The sequence below is a fragment of the Herpailurus yagouaroundi genome, unplaced genomic scaffold, assembly GCF_014898765.1.
Source record: "Herpailurus yagouaroundi ecotype Mexico unplaced genomic scaffold, PumYag 141, whole genome shotgun sequence".
Lineage (NCBI taxonomy): Eukaryota > Metazoa > Chordata > Mammalia > Carnivora > Felidae > Herpailurus > Herpailurus yagouaroundi.
In genome coordinates, this window is record NW_024412396.1 from 4,051,261 (window position 1) to 4,071,783 (window position 20,523).

Below are 20,523 nucleotides of genomic sequence, written 5' to 3' on the forward strand. Positions count from 1 at the left end.
AATGCCATTCCTAGAATCTGCTCCTGGGGAAATAAGAGTGAACGTGAACAAAGTTTTAATTACATGGGTAAATCATGGCATTGGTTATAATGATGAAATATGGCTAATAACTTCAATTTCTAACAAGAAGGGACTGGTTAAATACATTATGACGTATTTTGATTTAACTGAACATTATGTAACAATTATAATTCTGGAACATATTTAATGACATAGATTCTCATTAGAAAAGGAAATCATGAAATTATATGGATATATCATCTCACACTTATAACACCATACATATTTAACTATCTATGACAGCATATAAAAATGTAGTGTTCCTCTGAGTGTTAGAACTGCAGGCCCTCAATTTTTTGCCTTCTCTGTACTTCCCAAATTTTCTACAGGCATCTGTTCTTTTTTAATAAACTTTTTACTCTAGAATAGGTTTAGATTTACAGAAAAGTTGTGACGATAATAAAGAGTTCCTTTGATGCACACCCAGTTACTCCTACTGTTAACATTTTACATTAGGGAGGTATATCTGTCAAAGTGAATGAATCCATATTGGTACATTATTATTGACTGAAGTTCACACTTTATTCAGATTTCCTTACTTTTTTACCTAATGTCATTTTTTCCTCCCAGGATATATCACAAAAATTTGTCATGGGCCATGAATAATGAATGAGATCTCAACTCCCTTCACTGCTGAGGGGTCTGCTTGAAGCCAACTAACTAGACATGGGCACTCTCCACTCCCTAGAAGTCTCCACGGTGAGTACTTTTAAAGGCTGCTATTACATATTAGATAAAACTTCCTAAACACTGAGTTTATTACAGAAAAGTGACCCATTGCAGTTGCTGGCTGGGAATCAGTCAGCAAAATCTCCATTGTGCTGTTTTGGTTCAGAGAGTTGACTCACTGACCAGTTATTTATTCTTCCATAGTGTCTAAATACCCCTGGGATTCTTCGGCAAAAGCTAATGGAAATGTCAGACTATCCTCCTCAAGAAGAATGCCTTTTTAAAATATTTTGAATTGGAACTTTCCCACAACACATGCTCTTAAGTAACTGGCAAATAACAGAACAAAACAACAAGCTATGCTTAAGAGGGGGGAAACGACTAAAACAAAAACAAAAATCCCATCTCATTAAAGGCTGTCTTCCCTCTTTACGAAATAGTCATAGTCACTTTTCAGCATGTAGCTGACTGGCTATCTGTGCCAAAAGGACATGTCTTATACAGAAGAAAAAGAAAGGGAAAGCTTCAGTGAGCCTTTGAAATTCAATGGGTCCATCAGCCACTTACATTCTGTGGAGTGAGGCTCACTGTAGACTAATCAACTCTGCATAAAAGGTATAGTAGAAAAAAACCCCTCAGAACCATTTCCTCGTGTCAAAAACATATTTATGTCTTCAAACATAATTTTGAAAACTTTTGGTTAAAATGACCTGAAGGAGCAGCTGCAAACAGCTCATGATTTCCATTTCCATTCATGATGGAGATTCAGGAACAGAAGGTACCATTATCTCCATTGCTGAATCAACAAATTTTCATTTTACATTTCAGTGACATGTTGAAGGAATTCTATTTTGACTTGTTTCCCAAAGGACAGTGATTCTAATACAGCTCCCCTTTCCAAAAGCAATAAAAAACCCCAAAGCTTGCTGGAGTGATGTCCCCAAGATGGTGATATACGTTGTTCCTGACTTTGTTACTCCTTACAAGAACAACTAACAACTATTCGAGAACAAGAAACCATGGAGAGACCACAGAGCACAGGGGTGAGGTTGGTGCACCCCCTCCAGAGATCAAGACAGATTGCATTAGAAGGTAAGAAAAGTGGCTACACATTGACTTCACTGCCCACTCTTGGGCCAGTGCCACATAGAGAGGTCTCCCCTGATTCTCTGATTCCTCCAGTGGGAAAAGAGAACCCACAGTGGGGACCATCATCCCACTCAGCACTGTGGCTTGCTTTGCAGGAGCCCCTAAGTCTGACCTTGCAGGGGAACTGTGGGAATCTGACCATGCTGGAAAGTTGGGAGGAGCTTGCAACAACCAGCACATGGATCTGGGCAGGCTGAGTTCATGCCTGCAGTGCCCAAGTAATAATCGCAAACACTGGTTTTGCTCATCTGCAGAACCAACTCTGATCACAGAACCTGGAGGAGTGCAGATCTGCCTGATTTGGATCCTCAAAAGAAGAGTTTTGCTGGCCCTGAAGCCTGGTTTGCCCATGCCCAGGCAAGGAGCTGAACCACTGTCCCACCCACCATGGAGAATGTATTCTAGCACCACAGGACCAGGAGGGCTGGTGACAACTCCCAGAAGCAGTGTGTCCCAGTGGCACTCAAGCCAAGAGGTGGGTGGGCAATCCTACTGCCAGGTGTGGAGCATTTCTGGGTTATGCAAAGTCAAGGGGATTATTTCACAGCCAAGGCTGAGGGTAGCTCCTGGCCCCTCCTAATCTGAGAGCCTGTGTGGAAAATTGAAAGTAGTGTAGAGGGATCCCCTCCCCCTCCTGCCCAAGAAAGGTTGTTGAGACAGCCTCACCTGCTGTCTTCCAGCTCCATGTGACCAGAAGGGCTGGTGATTACTCCAGGAAGCTGTGCAGCTCAACAGCACTCAAGTTGACACATGGGCAGAGCCAACAGTTTGTAGGGCAAAGCCAGTGGCCATGATGGGCTGGGGAACTTGGGGTGCAGGTTGGTTAGAGTTAAAAAAAACAAAGACCTCTACCAGGTTTAGAACTGCTTCTCCTGCTACACCTCACCAGGGAATCTAATTTGTAGCCACGCTCACTGCTGAATACAGCCTTCAGCCTGTCTTTTTTTAATTTTTATTTATTTTTGAGAGAGAGAATCCTCAGCAGGTTCTGTGCTGACAGCATGGGGCTTGACGTGGGGCTCAAACTCTCAAACCCATGACTTGTGAGATCATGGCCTGAACTGAAATCAAGAGTTGGACGCTTAAGTGACTGAACCACCCAGGTGCCCCCAGCTTTCAGCCTGTTGGACCAGAGAACCTAATCAGGGCACACAGGAAGTCGCATAGCCCATTCAACAGGCCTTAAACAGAGAATACAGCCTGTGTCTTCCCCGAATCTCTACAGATTGTCCTCACCTGACCAGAGAGTTCAGTGCACACTCTGGACTGATTCAGGTCCCTGGACAGAGCTGTACAGGCCCTGGGTCCCATCCTGCTGCCCTTCTAGGACAGGGAGGCTAATTCATAGCCCCATTACTACTGAATGCAGTCCACAGTCCCAACCATCTGGTAAGCCCAACAATAAGATCCAGGCAACTGGGGAGCACATCCTACAGACTCAAACTTGGGTGGCAACAAAGCCAGCCATCCTATCTAATTGTTCTCGGCCACTGGCACAACCCCCATCCCTGTTCTCAGAGTTTGAGCAATTGCCTTGCCTAAAAATAGACCATGATATCAGGTCCCAACTGCCCAAGGGCATTACCAGGCAGACACACACAGAAACCCAAACTGAGGTGACAGGTCTCTGTCAGAGCAAACCTGCAAAGTCTGGAAGAGGCAGGCACCTCAAATGTGCAGACAGCAAAGTAAGAAATCAAGGATCATGAAAAATAAGGTAAATATGGCACCGTCAAAGGAAACTAATAAAGCTCCAAAAACCGACCTCAAAGAGATGATGATCTATGAACTGTTGGAAGAAGAACTCCGGATAATCCTCTAAAAGAAGTTTAGTGAATTAGAAGAAAACACAGGCAATGAAACAAAACGTAAAAAAAAAAAATAAAGCAGGAACAAAACAAGAAGTTCAACGAGGAAATATCGACCATCACAAACAACCAACTAATCAACAAACAGAAATCCTAGAGTTGAAAAATATAATAAAAAAATATGATTAATAGAGAGTCGCAAAAGTAGACTCAAACATGCAGAAGGGTCAGTGTCTTGGAAGATGAGATGCTGAAAACTACCCAATTAGAGGAACAACAAAAAGAAAAAAGAATAAAGAAGGGTGAAGAAAGGCTATGGGATTATGGGACACAATAAAAAGAAACAATATTTGCATTACGGGAATTCTAGAAAGCAAAGAGAAAGGGACAAGGACAGAAAGTATATTTAAAGCGATAATGGCTAAAAACTTCCAGAACCAAAGTTGAGACAACAAACGAGTTGCTTGAGACCTTGAATTCTAGTACAACTCCGATTCTCCTGGTTTTTCTACTCGTTAAGAGTAGTTTGACCTGTTAACCTATAAATGAATGACATTTGTTCTGTCAGATATTATCTTGAGGTTTGCCTTCTCCCGAAAATCCTCCCTATTCACTCAGTTTAGTCAAAATTGATCTTTTCCACATCTCTGACCTTTGGGGCACCAGGCTGGCTCAGTTGGTAGAACATGTTGACTCGTGATCTCCGGGTAATGAGTCGGAGCACCATGTTGGGGGTAGATATTACTTAAAATAAAATAAAATAAAATAAAATAAAATAAAATAAAATGAAATGGTTAAAGTGGCCAAAAAAAAAAAAAAAAAAAAAAGAAAAAGAAAAGAAAAACTTCTGACCTTTAGGTATCTTTAGATTGAAAAGGACCCTAAAGAGCATTGGGTTCCATCTACGACATCCATGTCACTTGAACTTACCTAGTGAAAGAAAATTCACCATCTCTTGTGGATCATTCATTCTACGTACTTAAATATAGGAACACGGTTCACAAGTCCCAGAAAATAAATCTGGTTTTGTTTCATTTATTGTCCTAGATATGTGAACTTAGTCTTCATGAATGTGCTCTCATTCAGGGTAAATAAGCCTTGCTTCCTCATCTATGATGACATATTATCTCCTTACTTAACCGTTCTAATCTCTGACCTCTTCAGCTAAACCAGAATCTCCTACAGGTTAGGTCAGTCTAACCCATTGTGTATGTGACTTGCTGAATCTTCTACTTGTCCCAACAGCTTAGAGTTCATAAATAGGAGAAGGGGAGTATTTTTGTTAGTTTACTTTAAAATAATCTTCAGTCTTCAAGAACTGGTGCCAGTTTCTGACATACAGCACAGTGATTAAAAGCACTTTTGCTTTGGAGACAAAAAGATTCAGCTCCAAGTCCCCGATATGCCACTTCTTATCTGTATAACTTCAGTTGATATACTTTATCTACAAAATAGGAATGATAATAGTAACTATAAATCTGAGTTGTTATAGGAATCATAAATAGAATCATGCATTTAATGACCTTTAGCACAGGGCCCAACATATATTAAGTACTCAGTAAATGGCTATCATAATAATCATCTGCGAAATCTTGGGTATCTAGAATTCATCAACAATTCAGATTAGATGTTCTTGCTATTTTATTCTGGAATCTTGGTATCATTAATTGTCCCGTGGACTGCCAACAATTCAGTTCACCTTTGTGATCTGTTATTTAACTTCAGTCTTTAAATACTTATGCTTTGTCTAGCACTTCGAGCAGACTGAACTTACATCTGACTTTCAAAGTAACTCTACCATGATTGTATCACTTTATTCTTTGCCACATGCATCTTAGCTAACTCCAAGTTAAAAAAAAATTACCAATAAAACAATGTGGAAGGACGTGCTTCTGGCCATGCAATTAGTAGATAAACATGGGTTAAAATCTAAGTTTCCCAAGTCCTCGTCAAAAATACCATGCTGTTCCTTGAATCCAAACAGGTACTGAGCTATACCCTCTGCTCCTTCAACCTTTCCTAAAAAGGCAGCCAAAAATGTACAGTGAAAACATGAAATCTTGTTTGCCAGGTTTCTAAACAACTAACATGGAACTATGCAATTTCATCTAGTTGCTGCCCCACCCAGTGTGATGTGATGTCAGGGCTCAAAACACGAATGAGAACACATTTTGGCAGAAATGGGATTTTGCTTCCACAAACTTATAAACTCATGACAGGCAAGACCTCAGTGAAAAGCCTTCTAAATGATTACCTCAGGTATGCCCTTTTCTCTACCCTTTAGTGTGTTGTTTTATTACACTTCCTCTTTTTAAGTGTACCTTTTGCTAAAAGGTTAAGTCATGTATCCACCTGGATTTTTCTCTCAAAATCAGCAAAATGCTGAACTAGTTCATTCATTTATTATCACTAGAAACTAAAGAAACTTCAAACAAAAACTGTATGTTATATTTGGAACACCTCACCACTATTCATTTTTACCTTCCACGGTTCAATTTTCTCTCTTCATAGCTTAAGTGAAAAGGATTATGTTTTAAAAGAAATTCACTCTCCTCATCTGAATTTGGCCCTCCTTTCTACAATCTATATTTGGATTCAACAGTCAGTGGTCTGAAACATTAATGGGCTTTCCATTGAGCCATTACCCTTTTTCTCTTTTTGTTTTGCAAACAGGGCTTATTAAATCTTTGCTGTAGGCACCAGGAATGAATAACAGTGAGAATGTGCTGATATGAAAGGTTTCACTGAACTCAAGCAAATCATTTCTGATTTGCCACAACTCTTCAGCAGTAAATGCCAAAAAGGCATGCTGTTTGGATGACAAATATAAATTCTCATCACATAAAACAGAACAAAAGAAACCCCAGACCCACTCCTCTCCCTATATTTTGGGTTTAAGGCAGAGATGTGACTGCAGATTCTTTCCATTAAGTATATTCAAATCATTGTGAAGAACAAATTTTGGTGCCTCTGCAGCTTGAAGCAAGTCCTAGCAGCAATGAAGGAAAGAAACTGGTGTATGTTTTAGGACAGACAGCATTTGTGTCTTTTAGCTATTCTCCATTCTTTTTTTTTTTTTAAGAAGTTTATTTATTTATTTTGAGAGAGAAGAAGAGTGTGTGAGTGTGTGTGCACTCACGCGTACAAGCGGAGGAGGAACAGAGAGAAAGACAGGGAGAGAGAGAATCCTAAGTGGGCTCCGTGCTATCAGCGCAGAGCCTGACAATGGGCTCAAACCCACAAATCGTGAGATCATGACCTGACCCCAAATCCAGAGTTGGATGCTTAACTGACTGAGCCACCCAGGTGCCCAGCTATTCTCCATTCTATTGTAAGCTTAGATACACACACACACACACACACACACACACACACACACACACACACACACTCTTAAGTTTAATAACACATTGTTTAAAGACATACTACACAATTAAGTTTAATAAGCAATCAAGCAAAGATATGGAAAGCAAATTCAATACCCTTCTATTCCTCACGAGTCACAGAAAAGTTAACCAACTCCCAGGTCAAGACTTTGGGTATGCACACGCACCTTTACTTATAGTTTCTCTTTAAGCTCACTAAAATGACAGCAGGGGGTTTGTTTTAAAGACATAAACCCATAAGTTTATGGGGAGTGGGAGAAAATACACACCAACAGAATTCTGCAAGCCAGAGAGCAAATGGATATGTGGTTAGTGACCCAAGTAGGCCCAAGAAAGCTGAAACTGAAGCTGGCAGTGGACAAAAAGCTAAAAAGCAGTCCAATTTATAACACAGACTCTCCTCAAAGCTAAGGGTTTTAAGGCATCAGATACTTTTGACATTAAGGGTACAGATGGAGCTAACATAGAAGGAATGGTGAAAGGCTAAGAAACATTTAGATGCCCTATCATCTTCTCTGCTTTTCTAGATTGGTGCCTGACTTTTCCCAACCCTCTCTGTACCAGACAGTTAAGGGTGAGGGAAATGTATAAAAACAGTTGCTTTTGCTTTTTTCTTCAAAGAGAATATTCACATACTTATGCTTAGACCCTCATTCCTCCTTTCATACTTAGCCTCCATGACCCTGGCAGCCAGCCCATACTTCATAGGCAGAAGAGTAGAAAATCCTTCTCTGGGGAATCTAACCTAGACAAGAAGAAAGCCATAAAGGTGCTGACATCAGGGGTTCCCCCAATGAAACAGCACAGCCAGACAACTTTACAGGGAAGCCCACATGTGACAATATGCAATCACATGCTCAGGGTTTCTAATTGTTTTTAAGGCCCTACTCTTAAATATGAGCAAATAACCAAGGATCACCAAGCAAAATCTTTAGTATGTAAGTTGGGAGAGCCAAACAGACAATCAAAAGCAATTTGAAGAAAACAGGAACTACGCAGGAAGAAGAAAACTTAAAAAAAAAAATCCCACAACTCTATCATTAATACCCTCAGAAAGACAAAAGAAGATGATCTATTGATAAAATTAGAACAAGATACTCTAAGATAGGAGCATTCATAGAAGAAAAAAAGTGTGTTTGGATAGTGTGTGTGTGTGCGCGCGCGCGTGTGTGTGTGTGTATGAATAAAAAACTAAGTTACTCAATTATAGGGTTAGAAGCTCAAGTGTAAGAAATCCACCCGCCACCCCCCAAATAAAACTGGAACACAGGAAAAAAGTAAAAAGAAATTAGAGAAACAAATTCACGAGTCCTTTGCAGAGAATGGAATCCATGCCAATTAAAGCAGAAATTATTTCTTGTAATATACTGAATGGCATCACTGGAAGTGCTAAAAACACAGATATGGGGTTGAGCTTTTAGTACAATTCCTAAACTAAAGCAGGATGTAAGCCTCAAAGAGAGCTGCTACCACTTGCAAGATAAGGAGACTGCCTCCCAAAGGGGCAAACTGCTACACAGACCTGCCAAATCCAGAAGCATGTTATTGTTGCCCAGGTCAGACAGTCGCACCTATTGCTGTTGGCTCGAAAGCCAGGCTGTGCCTGTCACAAACTATACGGGGAAAAATGGATGGCAAGCATCCTGCTTCTTGACCCTCACGGAGCTAGTGACCAAACACTGGAATGCTTATTAATGCCGTCCCAGGGTAAAAAGCTTCCATGACCATGCTTGCCAACAGAATAGAAAGAACTATACTTGAATCTAAATCACATTCAGAACACTAGCTGCAAAAGTCTGGGAAATATAGCATTTAGGCTTCCAGCTCTGCAGTACCCAAAGGTGAACTAGAAGGAAGCTGGAATGGATGTGAGATAATTCACCATCTCTGTCACAATGTTCCCAACATCTGAACAACAAAGTTTCAGAAACAAAGAAAGGAAGGAAGAAAGGAAGGAAGAAAAAGGAAGAGGGAAGACAGGGATAAAGAGACATGGTGTTGGGTGGAAGGGGGTCATGCAGGAAATAATTCAAGGAAACTGGAAGAAATGAATTTCAACACTGAAGGGGCCCACTGAGTCCAAGTAAAACAGATGACAAGAGGTCATTGGAATCCTTTTGGACTTTTTAATAGCAATAGTGGAAATGAGAATGCAATGGAGCTATACCTTAAAAATCATTCCAACTTAGGATTTTACACCCAGCCAAGCTATCTATCAGGTATCTGGGTAAAATTACAACACTTGCAGGTATGTAAGTTGCTTATGCCTAGTGTACTGTTGTCATTAGATGGCTCTAATTTGACCCTTATCCTGGGGCCTCCCTTTACCTCTGTCCTGTGTTGAATCTCTCTTTCTTGTATCTCATGTTTTCATCTTTCTCAACAAGTTTCTTCTGTTCTCAACGAGTTTCGTTAGGAACCTCATAATAGAGTTCATACTACCTTCTGTGCAGAGACACCTTTGGGCAGTGTGTTATTTAGGGGTCCAAATAAGGCCTAAAAACAAGTCCAGAGAAGACACTGCTTCTATCAGTTTTGGAGTCCTTCTAAGAGGCTTCCAGACATTTCATTTTCAGATAAAAGTGTGCCCAATTTTTAAGAAGGATAGGACAATCAATTGGGACTTTGAGCCCATCTCTCACAGTGCTACCGCCTCTGCAGGATAAAAGGGGGTCTAATTATACCTTGAATACTCTGTTAATAACTTGTGATGTTTAGCCTGTTTGTCAAAAGACAAAGAAAATCTTTCTGAGGTTAATAAAAATTATAATCTCATTTTACGCTAAAGCTTCACCATTCATTCATCCCTCCTCCAGTACCTGCAAAGAAAGGACAGTATCAGGAGATCCCTTTGGAATTTGACTTAGAGTCTTACTGAATACTTCAATCTATGGCATTTACCTAAATAGAGGAAAACTGATATTCTTTTCACCCATCACTGGTATTAGCCTTGAGGGCACTCATATCGCCTTGAAAATTTAGGAAAAGTCATCTGAAAAAAATATTTAGGTAAAACTTTGATTTGTTCAATATATATACACAAAATCTCGAAACCAAATTGAAAGACAGCTCTAATGGAACACTGTTCCTTCTCTGCTGACATTTCCACCATCAAACTTCTTCTGATGTCTCAAACGTGCAATGACACCTCCATCTTATGATCTTTGAGCATAAACTTTCCTCCTTCTAGAATGGCCATCCTGCCCCTTCACTTCTTTGTTAACTGGTTAATCCTTCTGAGGACAGCTTAGCAGTCACATGCTCTGGACAGCCTTTGCACAACTGCCTAGCCAGATCAGGCTCCCTTTACAATTGCTCATGACTCTGTGCTTTTCTTTCTTGACACCTATGTTAGTGTATAATTATGCATTTCTGAAGCTATTTGACTGTATGCCCCCCTTCTCCACATGCAGGTCTTTATGCTCACCCATGTGAGCATAGACAATTTGCAATGTCTAACACGATGCAGACAGCCAAAGAATACTTTATGCATAAATGAGCTACTAAAAGGAAGGAGGTGTGGATAGAAAGGGAAGGAAAGCAAGGGGTGAGGGAGGGAAGGAAGATGGGAAGATGGAAGGAAGGGGAAAGAAACAAAAGCTCTAGATAAAAGTCTTGAATTTAGGTAGTAGTATTTTGGTTTAATTTTCATTATTTATTTGTCTGTCCATCCATCCATCTCTTTTGCTTTGAGAATTTCAGAGGTAGCCAGCAGACTTGGAAAATGAGCCAGATGTGTCTATACTCTTTTAACCGGAAAATAACTCTGGAAGCGAAGAAGACATGGATAGCCACAAAAAACATTTGTACGCACAGAAGGCAATCCTGATTCTGGGCCAACCACACCCTTTGGACTGAGAGTGTCTCTTTCTGGAAGAATTATGCAAAGGGCAGGGCCCCTACCTCTCTCTGTTCTCTTCTGTGGGCATTTGAAGCAGACTGCTTGAGCAGGTGTCTGACCCCGGTACTCCTACTTGTGCCCAGGTGTCACTTCGACAGCATTCACGTCACAGCCCTCTGGGCTATGCGGCTCCCACACTGGCTCCATCTGGCCCACAGGCGGCAGGGCTGCTGAGCCACGGCGGGCCACCAGGGAGAATATGAAATGTGAGGCATGCTGCTGCCAAGAGGTCATGAAACAGGGGCTTCGAGCGAACCAGGAGAGAGCCGAGGGGACCCCACACATTCTCAACTGTCAATTACTGTAAATGGGAGTCTCACGGTCCTGAACAGGGAGCAGAATGAGCCCCATTTTCCACACTCCGCTGCTCTGAAGAGCTCTTTGGGGAGAAATTCAGCAAGGAGAGCCCAAGAATGGCACTTTCAACAGCCAAGCAGTAAGGGGGTGTTGGGCACTCAGCCCTCCAGGATATGGTACAGTGCAGCCTGCCCGCTCAGATGTCCAAAGACTTTGTCCCCAAATTATTAATTTTGATCTAATTATAGAAATTTTAAGAGAGGATAAAAACTGGCCTTTCACATGATTTCATATAGCTCTAACAACAGAAAAACAACAGCTAAAACTAAGAGAGCTTATTCGGTATCAGGTCCTGTTCTAAGTGTTCTGTATATATTGCTATTTGATCTTCATCACAAATGGAAAGAATTTGCCATTCTTAAATCCATTTTACAGATGGAGAGACAGAGGTACACAGTGGTTAAGGAATGTGCCCAAGGTGACACAGCTAGTAGGTGGCAGAGATGAAATCACAACCTAGCCATCAGGTGTCCGGAGTCTGCTTTCTGACCCACCAGGCTGGCTAGGTTGGGAGCACCAAGCGCTTACAGTGTTGGGTAACAGTATATGTAACAACAACAACAACGACAACACCACCAGCACCCTGACTGCACAAAATGCAGGGTGTTGAAGGATCTGTGATTGCCGGTTATGGCCAAAATCTTGTGAGTAATCTCCAACGGGGAATCATAACAAACAAAATTAAGATTACAAGCGATACTCAATATCTGTTACTTCAATCTCCTGTGTTCAAATGGGAATCAAATATACGCCCTCCCCCACTAACATTTTCCAGAAATTACAGAGCTCGAAAATAGACTTCCTTAGTAACATTCAAGTCTAAGATTGCAAATCTGAGAACATTTAAGAAACAGCTAGCTTTACAGCAAAATCTGAGTTTGAACTTTAGTCCAGTCATTTCTCTTTTGGGCAAGTGGCATTTTACAACAAGACCGTACAATCGAAAATAATGATAAAATATAAATAGGAATAAAAATCACAGCCAACAGTCATAAAAATATGCATCTGCACTGAAACAAGGAAAAGGAAAAAGCACTTGATATGCAGGCTTGCTGGTAAGGGAGCATGGGACCAGATTAAGTCACACTAGAGAAATTTGGTCTGTGTTTTAGAAATCAAGCAGGAATATTATAATTAGGTTTGCATTTGAGAAATAAAAACATCCTGGTGGAGTTGAGGATTTCCCAAATGGAAAAGGACAGGAGACAAAGATCAATTTGGAAAGAATCTCAGTGTTTTATAAGAGAAAATTCAGCTCTGAAACAAACCAATGTAAAATGCCCAGGGTTCGGTAACGGACCTAATTTTCAAAGGTGAAAAAATTGGACGACCAAACACAATTCTAAGATTTCTGGCTCAGGGAAAGAGATAGAAGGTGATGTAGTCAGTCATTCAAGACAGGGAAGCCAGGCGGTACTTACTGTATGGTACCTGGATTCAGGTCAGGTGGAAATATTTAACGGGCAGCCAGGCAGGATGGAGTGGGCAGAGGACCAGGGACAGTCTGGTTAACTGGAGGAGGACCAGGACAGGCACGTCTCCCAGGAGAAGGAAAGTTAATGCTGGTTAGAAGAGCTCTCTACAGACCCTAGACCACCAAAGCTGCAGAAGGCACTGCACTTTCTTTTTACTGTATTCATATTCTGAGAGTTGGCTTCGCTCACACGTGTAAGCTTTATGGGGGCACTTACATGTCACAACTCTGCTCATGCTTGAGTGGCCCTTCCCTATGGGCAAGTGTGGTGGGGACACACACCCCCCTTTACCTGGGCTAAGACACCCTTGCATTGTGCCTACGAGGTGCCTAACAACACCATTTACCTTTCTAAACGGCCAGTGGAGAATGTGGCTTCTTGTTAGCCTAAATTCCTTGAAACTTTAAAGATTTTTATTCTAACTCTTCTTATTTCTTTCTCTCTCTCTCTCTCTCTTTTTTTTTTTATCGTCAGGAAAAATTCTCCAACTCCTATGTCGTATCCCAGTGGCTTTACGATATTTGCCTTGAGCCTATCTGGCTATTTTTCTGCCTCTCATGAATTAGTTCTGACCTCTAAAATAAGATTCTAAGTAAGTAACGCCAGGTCAACATCTATTCACATTTCAATCACCAGCCATGGTCAGTGTGTTAAGCATTTCAATGTTTCCCAGAGGTGTGTCCTCATTGAGACAAGTCTAATTTATACTTGGTCAAAATAATGACTTTTTCCAGTATCAACAGCAAAGGAGCAAAGTAGAGAATGTAAAAGTGTCTTGGTCCTTTCATTCTGAAATGATCACTTACAGCCAGGAAGCTAGTTAAAAAGTCACAGGGATTCCCACGTTATGGTTGTTTATCCCTTTCTTTTTGTTCCATTACAAAAGAGCGATCTGAAGTGATTTAAATGGCAGGTGCTTGCATTCCATCCAGAGTGCCATTTTCTGGTCAGACTTAAATCCACAGGCTTTAGCTTACTGGCATTCATGCCCGGAAAGAGGAAGGGGGTTCTAGGAGCTGTGCTGAATTTCTCCTAGGAGCTGTGGTAGCACCCGGCCACTCCTACAGCTATGTCCTTATGTTGAGCAAGCTGCCCAGAGGCCAAAGGATGTCTTCCTTGTAGGAGCCCAGATGCACACAGAACTGAGGTTACACCCATTCACACACAACCTATTCAAAGATACAGTTGGGGGTGGGGGGGGGGGGAAGGACATTCTCTTAAATGCATAAGAGATGAAGCAGAGTTTCAATTTTCATGGTAAGACAGAACACTGAGAACTTTAAAAGTCATAGTTGGAGCAGTTACAGAGCACAGACATTGGAGGCAGTTTTCTTGAACTGACAGGTGCCCCCCACCCCCCCGGCCTCCATCATTAGCTGTGCTACCAAGGACACACTGCCCGACTTCTCTGGACATCAGAGTCCTCAGATGTAAATGAAGCAGTAAGTACACTCTTTGGGATGCCTGGAGGATGAAATGAAAAAAATCATGTGAGGTGATTAATGTGGTTCCCAGCATGCAGAGCTCACTAAACATCAGCCACATTAATTATTATGTCCATCAACATCACTCTTATTAGAGACTAAAAGAGAAGAGTGTGGGACATTTTTGGTGGGGCTGAAGTGTGGGCTACAACTAGGCTCTCCCCACCCTCAGAAGTCTAAATACAGAATAGGCAACATCACTTCTGAACTGAATGTCTTGGGCAGAGAGGCCACACGTGGATTCTTTAGTCCCTGAAGTCCGCAATCCTGTGTTCTCCAGATGTTTACTAACCTGTCAGGCTGCTGGCACCTGGCTAATTCTGCAGTGGCCATGGCTATTCTCCACACTTCAACATCACTAGGGGCATGATGGACTCAGGGTTAGCCCTGCCAAGAAACCTCCCACGTAATTGTTACTAAAGACCTTGCCATAATCACTACCATCTGTTACGGATTTAATTTCTAATAGAGTCCTGCAAAGAAGAAATAAAACAAGAAAAACCAAAGGTAGCACTTGTGTGTGGACTGATGTTGAGGCCACAATTCAGTTTTAGGTTTGGATTCTGGAGTCCTGGGTGGCTTTTTATTTCAAGAACAGAATCTGCTGCCCAGCTCCTCATGGCCAAGGAGATAAAAATCGAAGAGTTTAAATAATTAGAGGCTTGTTCATATGCAGTTACCTGGGTGCCACTCAGACGTACTGAAGGAGAATGTCCTGGGAGGGAGGAAAGAGGAACCCAGGAAGCAATTACAACTACACCATTTTATGTATACTAGAGAACCACGACTCTTGGGTTTCATAATTTAGTAGAGGATACACACAAGCTATTCTAAGAGCAGACCGTCTCTGACAGGTGCCATAATAAAGATAGGGAATACAGCAGCTGAAAAGGAGAGTCAACTCACACAGGTAGATCTAGGAGAAACTTGCAGAGTGGGAATTTGGGAGGCAGTTAGGATTAAGAGCACAAAAAAAGCCGGGCTAGGAGCCAGGAACAACAGGACATGAGAGTGTCACTGGCAGAGGGAACCAGCTAAACAGAAACACCAGGAGAGTAAGCAAGCCTGGCATGTGTCGGAGCAGATGAATATGGCCGAGGCCCACGCGAGTGGGCTTGTAGGGAGGGGGTTACTGCTTCCGGTAGAGGGAGACAAGGCTGTACAGCTGGATGAGGTATAGGACAGAAGGCCTTGAGTGCCAGCTGAAGTCTGGGTTTACTGCTTCTTTGCCATGAATGGCTGTGGAAGGTTGCTGCAGGAGGGGTCAGAATTATATCTGAGCTTTGACAAGGTGCGTCCCTGGTAGGGTGAACTGGAGAGGGTAACTCAGGCCCACAACACTGTATAAGCTTTCCCAAATCGAAAATCTAAGGAAACAAAGCTTTTTTTTTTTTTTTTTTTTTTTGTACTCATCTGGTGGCAAAATCTGCCATGAAACAAAGTGGGATTACTTATAGTCATTATTTACCCAACTTATTATGAATCGTCATGCATTCTGCTGCAAAAATATTAATGTGTTTGATTAGGGGTGCTGCCCCAAGCCCCGTGTGGGGATGCTACAAAATTTAGTTCCTGTGCTAAATAACATTTGTGAACTCAGAGAAATTCTGAATTCCAAAACACATCTGGGACTGAGGTTTTGATAAGGAATTGTAGATCTTAAAAAAAAATTGGAGACACTTAGCAGCCTGGATGCTTTAAAAGACCAAGGAAACCTTTTTTAAAAAAATTGTTTTTAAAAATTTTAAACGTTTACTTATTTTTAAGAGAGAAAGCGAGAGAGAGACAGGGTACAGGAGGGGAAGGAGCAGACAGAGAGGGAGACAAAGAATCCAAAACAGGCTCCAGGCTCTAAGCTGTCAGCACAGAGCCCGAGGCGGGGCTCGAACCCATGAACCGTGGGATCATGATCTGAGCCGAAGTCAGACGCTCAACCGACTGAGCCACCCAGGCGCTCCCCGCTCCCCACAACGAAACCTTTTAAGAGGTGACATAGAAGGATGGGTAACCAGACCATCTTTCCTAGTGGCCAATTTTCTAGGACCACTTAATTGCTGTGGAGGTTTGTCCAAAAGGGAAGGTGCCTTTGGACCGTGTAAGTGGTCTGGCTCTTGTTAATTCCTCTTTATTGTCATTATCAGCCCTGCTTTCCTGTATCTCCCAGTGTAAATAAGCAAAGCCTATGATGTTGCAAAGTAGAAAACAGATGGTGGACTGACATGGAAGAAGGCGGTTTTGTCCTTGCACAGCCGTCTGTGTATGCATGTGTCTCTGTACACCAGGTCCAGCAACTGCAGAGCTACAGAGCCCCTCAGAAATCACTCAGTTCAACTCATTCATTCTGCAGATGAGGAAAGGAGGGCAGAGGAGGGGAGTCACGCATTGGAGATCTCACATCAGAGGCTTGCACGGTCAACATTTACTGAGCACCCCCAAATTTCCCCCTAGGATTACGATCTCCAGTAGAACAAGGAGTCCATCTCTGGTGACTAGATGGTGACTCACACAGAGCTGATAAATCCTCTCTGATAGTGGTTTTCATAAGCATAACCCCACTGCTGGGAAATACACTGAAGCCCACTAGAACCACACACAAGCTTTTCTAAGCAAGTACTGACATGAAAGGGATTTGGGTTTGAGTTCCGGCTTTACCAATGACCATATGAAGAACAACTAAGGAAATAAGAAAAAAAAAAATGTGTTTTTCTTTCCTTGAAAGGCATTTAAGTTTATATTAAGGCATTAAGATATAGATATAAGCCAATGCATATGTGAACTCCTAGAAAAACCAGAGGAACACAGAACCAAACACTAACCAAACCTCTAGAACTTTAAGCTTAGAAACTACAGAAGAAATGACAGTGGAAAAGATCTGCAGACTTAACCATACACTCTCATTTATTTCTGTATGACTTAAAAGATCATAACCAACATAAGAGCCAAAAACATAAGGGGAAATATTCTTAGCAAATATTTCACACACGGGCTGTGTGTTTTTCTCTGTAAAGAACTCACACAAATTAGGGACAAAAGCACCAAAACTCTTAAATAATCAGGCTAAGGACATGGAAAGACATTTGCCAAAAGAAAACATACCCTTTGTAAGCAAATCCATGGGAAAATGTTTAGACACCCCACAGTGAAACACAAACAAAAATGTTAGTAGTGCCTGAGGTTGCCAACAAAATGGCACAGATCAGAAAAATGACAACAGTCAGTGCTGGTGGAATAGGATGAAACAGACAACCTGATATATTACTAGCAGCGATTTTGGAAAGTTACTTGGCAAATTCAAGTTCTTCAAAATATTCATACCCTTGAGTTAGTATTTCTGCTTTTGGAAACCTACCCTAAATAAGTAATGAGCCCTGTAAACTTAAGTTTGAGCATGGATATTTACTGCATCAATATTTATAGCACTAAAAATCATAAACAACCACCCTATTCAACAATCTGACAAAAGACAAATAAATCAAAAAGTATGTGTTCTAGGGATGCCTGGGTGGCTCAGTCAGTTAAGTGTCTGACTTTGGCTCTGGTCATGACCTCACGGCTCGTGGGTTTGAGCCCCACATTGGGCTCTGTGCTAACACGTCAGAGCCTGGAGCCTGCTTCGTATTCTGTGTCTCCCTCTCTCTCTGCCGCTCCCCACACTCACGCTCTGTCGCTCTCAAAAAATAAACATTAAAAAAAATTTTTTTCAATGTTTATTTATTTTTGGGACAGAGAGAGACAGAGCATGAACGGGGGAGGGGCAGACAGAGAGGGAGACACAGAATCGGAAACAGGCTCCAGGCTCTGAGCCATCAGCCCAGAGCCCGACGCGGGGCTCAAACTCACGGACCGCGAGATTGTGACTTGGCTGAAGTCGGACGCTTAACCGACTGCGCCACCCAGGCGCCCCAAAAAAATTTTTTTAAAAAGTATCTGTTCTAAATAATATTATGCAACCAGTGATGTTGAATTAATCCTAGGTAATAAAAGAAAAATGCTTATGACTGAATAGTAATGAACAGATTAGGAATCAAAATGGTTCATACAGAATGATTATAACTCGGTAAACAAATTAATCTGTGAAGAGGAAAAAAAAGAACCAAAGCCTGATTGGAAATAAAACAAAATGATTATATCTGGGTGATGAGCATGTAAGTCATTTAATTAATTTCTTCTTCATACTAGTTTATATTTTCCAAAATAACTTTAGATATTTTATATGATTTGATTTGGGAATCTATTTTAATGAAATTGGTGTTCCTCTTTATCTCAGTAAGAGTGTCAAAAGATACTTCTTAGGAAATGATGATAAGAAGGCTCAAATTAGCACAGATATTACAGGGATATCTTAACTAACAAATCCTTTAGATAAACCACGCTATGCCAGGAGGAATTCGGAGTACTTTTCTGCCTCACTGAATCATGTTAACAATCCTGTGAGGTGGGTACTATAATTATCACCATTTTATACAGGGCACTAGGAAAGTGAATAACTTGCTCAGATATCACGCGTGCATCTACTAAGAATTCAAATCCCAGCTGTTTAACTCCTGAGTGGGGCTCTTAAATACCATGCTATGCAGCTGCTTGTTGACCTCTGAAGTGAGAGGATCTTTGGATATCATTAGTATCAACTTTGGGGACTAAGAGACTTGTTAGATGTCACATAACGAACTATCCAATAGGAAAACGAATATTATGTTTTACAGATTATAATTTACAAACACTAAGAAACAGTAAAATGAGTGCAAACAATCTTACGTCATCTGCTCAATTTTGTTCTTAATATACAATTTTTGTTTCCATCTTCTTAGAACCCATATTAAAGGGAAAGGCACAGGGGCACCTGAGTGGCTCAGTTGGTTAAATGTCTGACTTCGGCTCAGGTCATGATCTCACAATTTGTGGGTTCGAGCCCCGCATTGGGCTCTGTGCTGACAGCTCAGAGCCTGGAGCCTGCTTCGGATTCTGCATCTCCCTCTCTCTCTGCCCCTCCCCTGCTCACACTCTGTCTCTTTCTTTCTCTCTCAAAAATAGATAAACATTAAAAAATTAAAAAAAAAATAAAGGGAAAGGCACATTTCTAGGGCCTGTAAGGAGAACTTCTCTCCCTGAAGTCATAGGGCTAGCACATCTCAAATTCTTTCCTCTCAGTTCTATCAGAGAGCTACATTTCAACCTAGTCAGGATAACTTTATCAAGCAAATGTCTTTATCAAAGCACCCACTGGGTGTGGCACCATCCCAGGCTTTGTAGAGCATCCGACTCCAACAGAGCCCTTGGAGATACCTGAGGGCAGTACAAGAGTCAAAACAAAATACAACCATTTGCCAACAGCAAAAAAGGAGCTCTGTGTATGCTCATTTTCTAATCCATCATGAAGTCCAAAATAAACTCCAGGCCTCCTCATTGCATCTGATCTAGATTAAGAGAGTCAGACCTCTGCTGGGAGAGTGACGTTGGGAGGGCCCTACACCAAATAACTGGGGCTAAACCACAAGACAAAGTTTTACAAAATTGTTCCCTTGAGCTACTGTGGCTTAGTCATGGCTAATAATTTTCAGTGTGCCATTTAGAGCTTTCCGGCCTTGTCTTCATGAGATCGAAAGAGAAGGCAGTGAGGCCTGTATCAGATTGTAAAAATGAGAGGACCCAATATTGTCATAAAAATCACGGAGATGAATGATTGGCCATCCAGCACTGAGGCATCAGCCTGTCCTATAAGGCAAGCACAGTGTCTGTCTTCTCTAAAGGAACGAGGACTCCCAATGGCCAGGCTCTGACTAAACATCAGAAAGAAATGACGACCAGCAAAATGTAAAGCAGAGGTGAAGGCAATAAAAACTGGGATGTATGCGTAATTGGGAGAAGGAGGGGCAATTCTGCTTGTAGCAGCAAAAACTGTATTATCACAGAACAGACGGAGTCTTGAAATTTACAATGGAAAGGAAGAAACATACATTTAAAAGTCAGAATTTCAAAACTGAGGATCTCATCACTAGTCTTTATTAAAAAAATAAAGGAAATATTATTTATTTCGACTATGTAGATAGGTTTTTAGTTATGTGTTTTGGCTTTTTAACCTGTTTTAAAAAGCAGGACTAAGTATAGAGTATATTAACATTTTCTCTCATTATATAAAAACAAAATATACATGGGGCGCCTGGGTGGCGCAGTCGGTTAAGCGTCCGACTTCAGCCAGGTCACGATCTCGCGGTCCGTGAGTTCGAGCCCCGCGTC

At 41.5% G+C, this 20,523-nt stretch overlaps 1 protein-coding gene and 1 non-coding gene across 4 annotated transcripts in view; both read right to left on the bottom strand.

Moving 5' to 3' along the window:
- Nucleotides 1-20,523, bottom strand: part of STXBP6 (syntaxin binding protein 6) — a 254,042-nt gene that overhangs the window by 82,668 nt on the left and 150,851 nt on the right. The gene's annotated exons all lie outside the window — the stretch shown is intronic.
- On the bottom strand, nucleotides 16,158-16,242 carry TRNAR-UCG (transfer RNA arginine (anticodon UCG)). Its single transcript has one exon. It is a non-coding gene; the product is annotated as a tRNA-Arg (tRNA).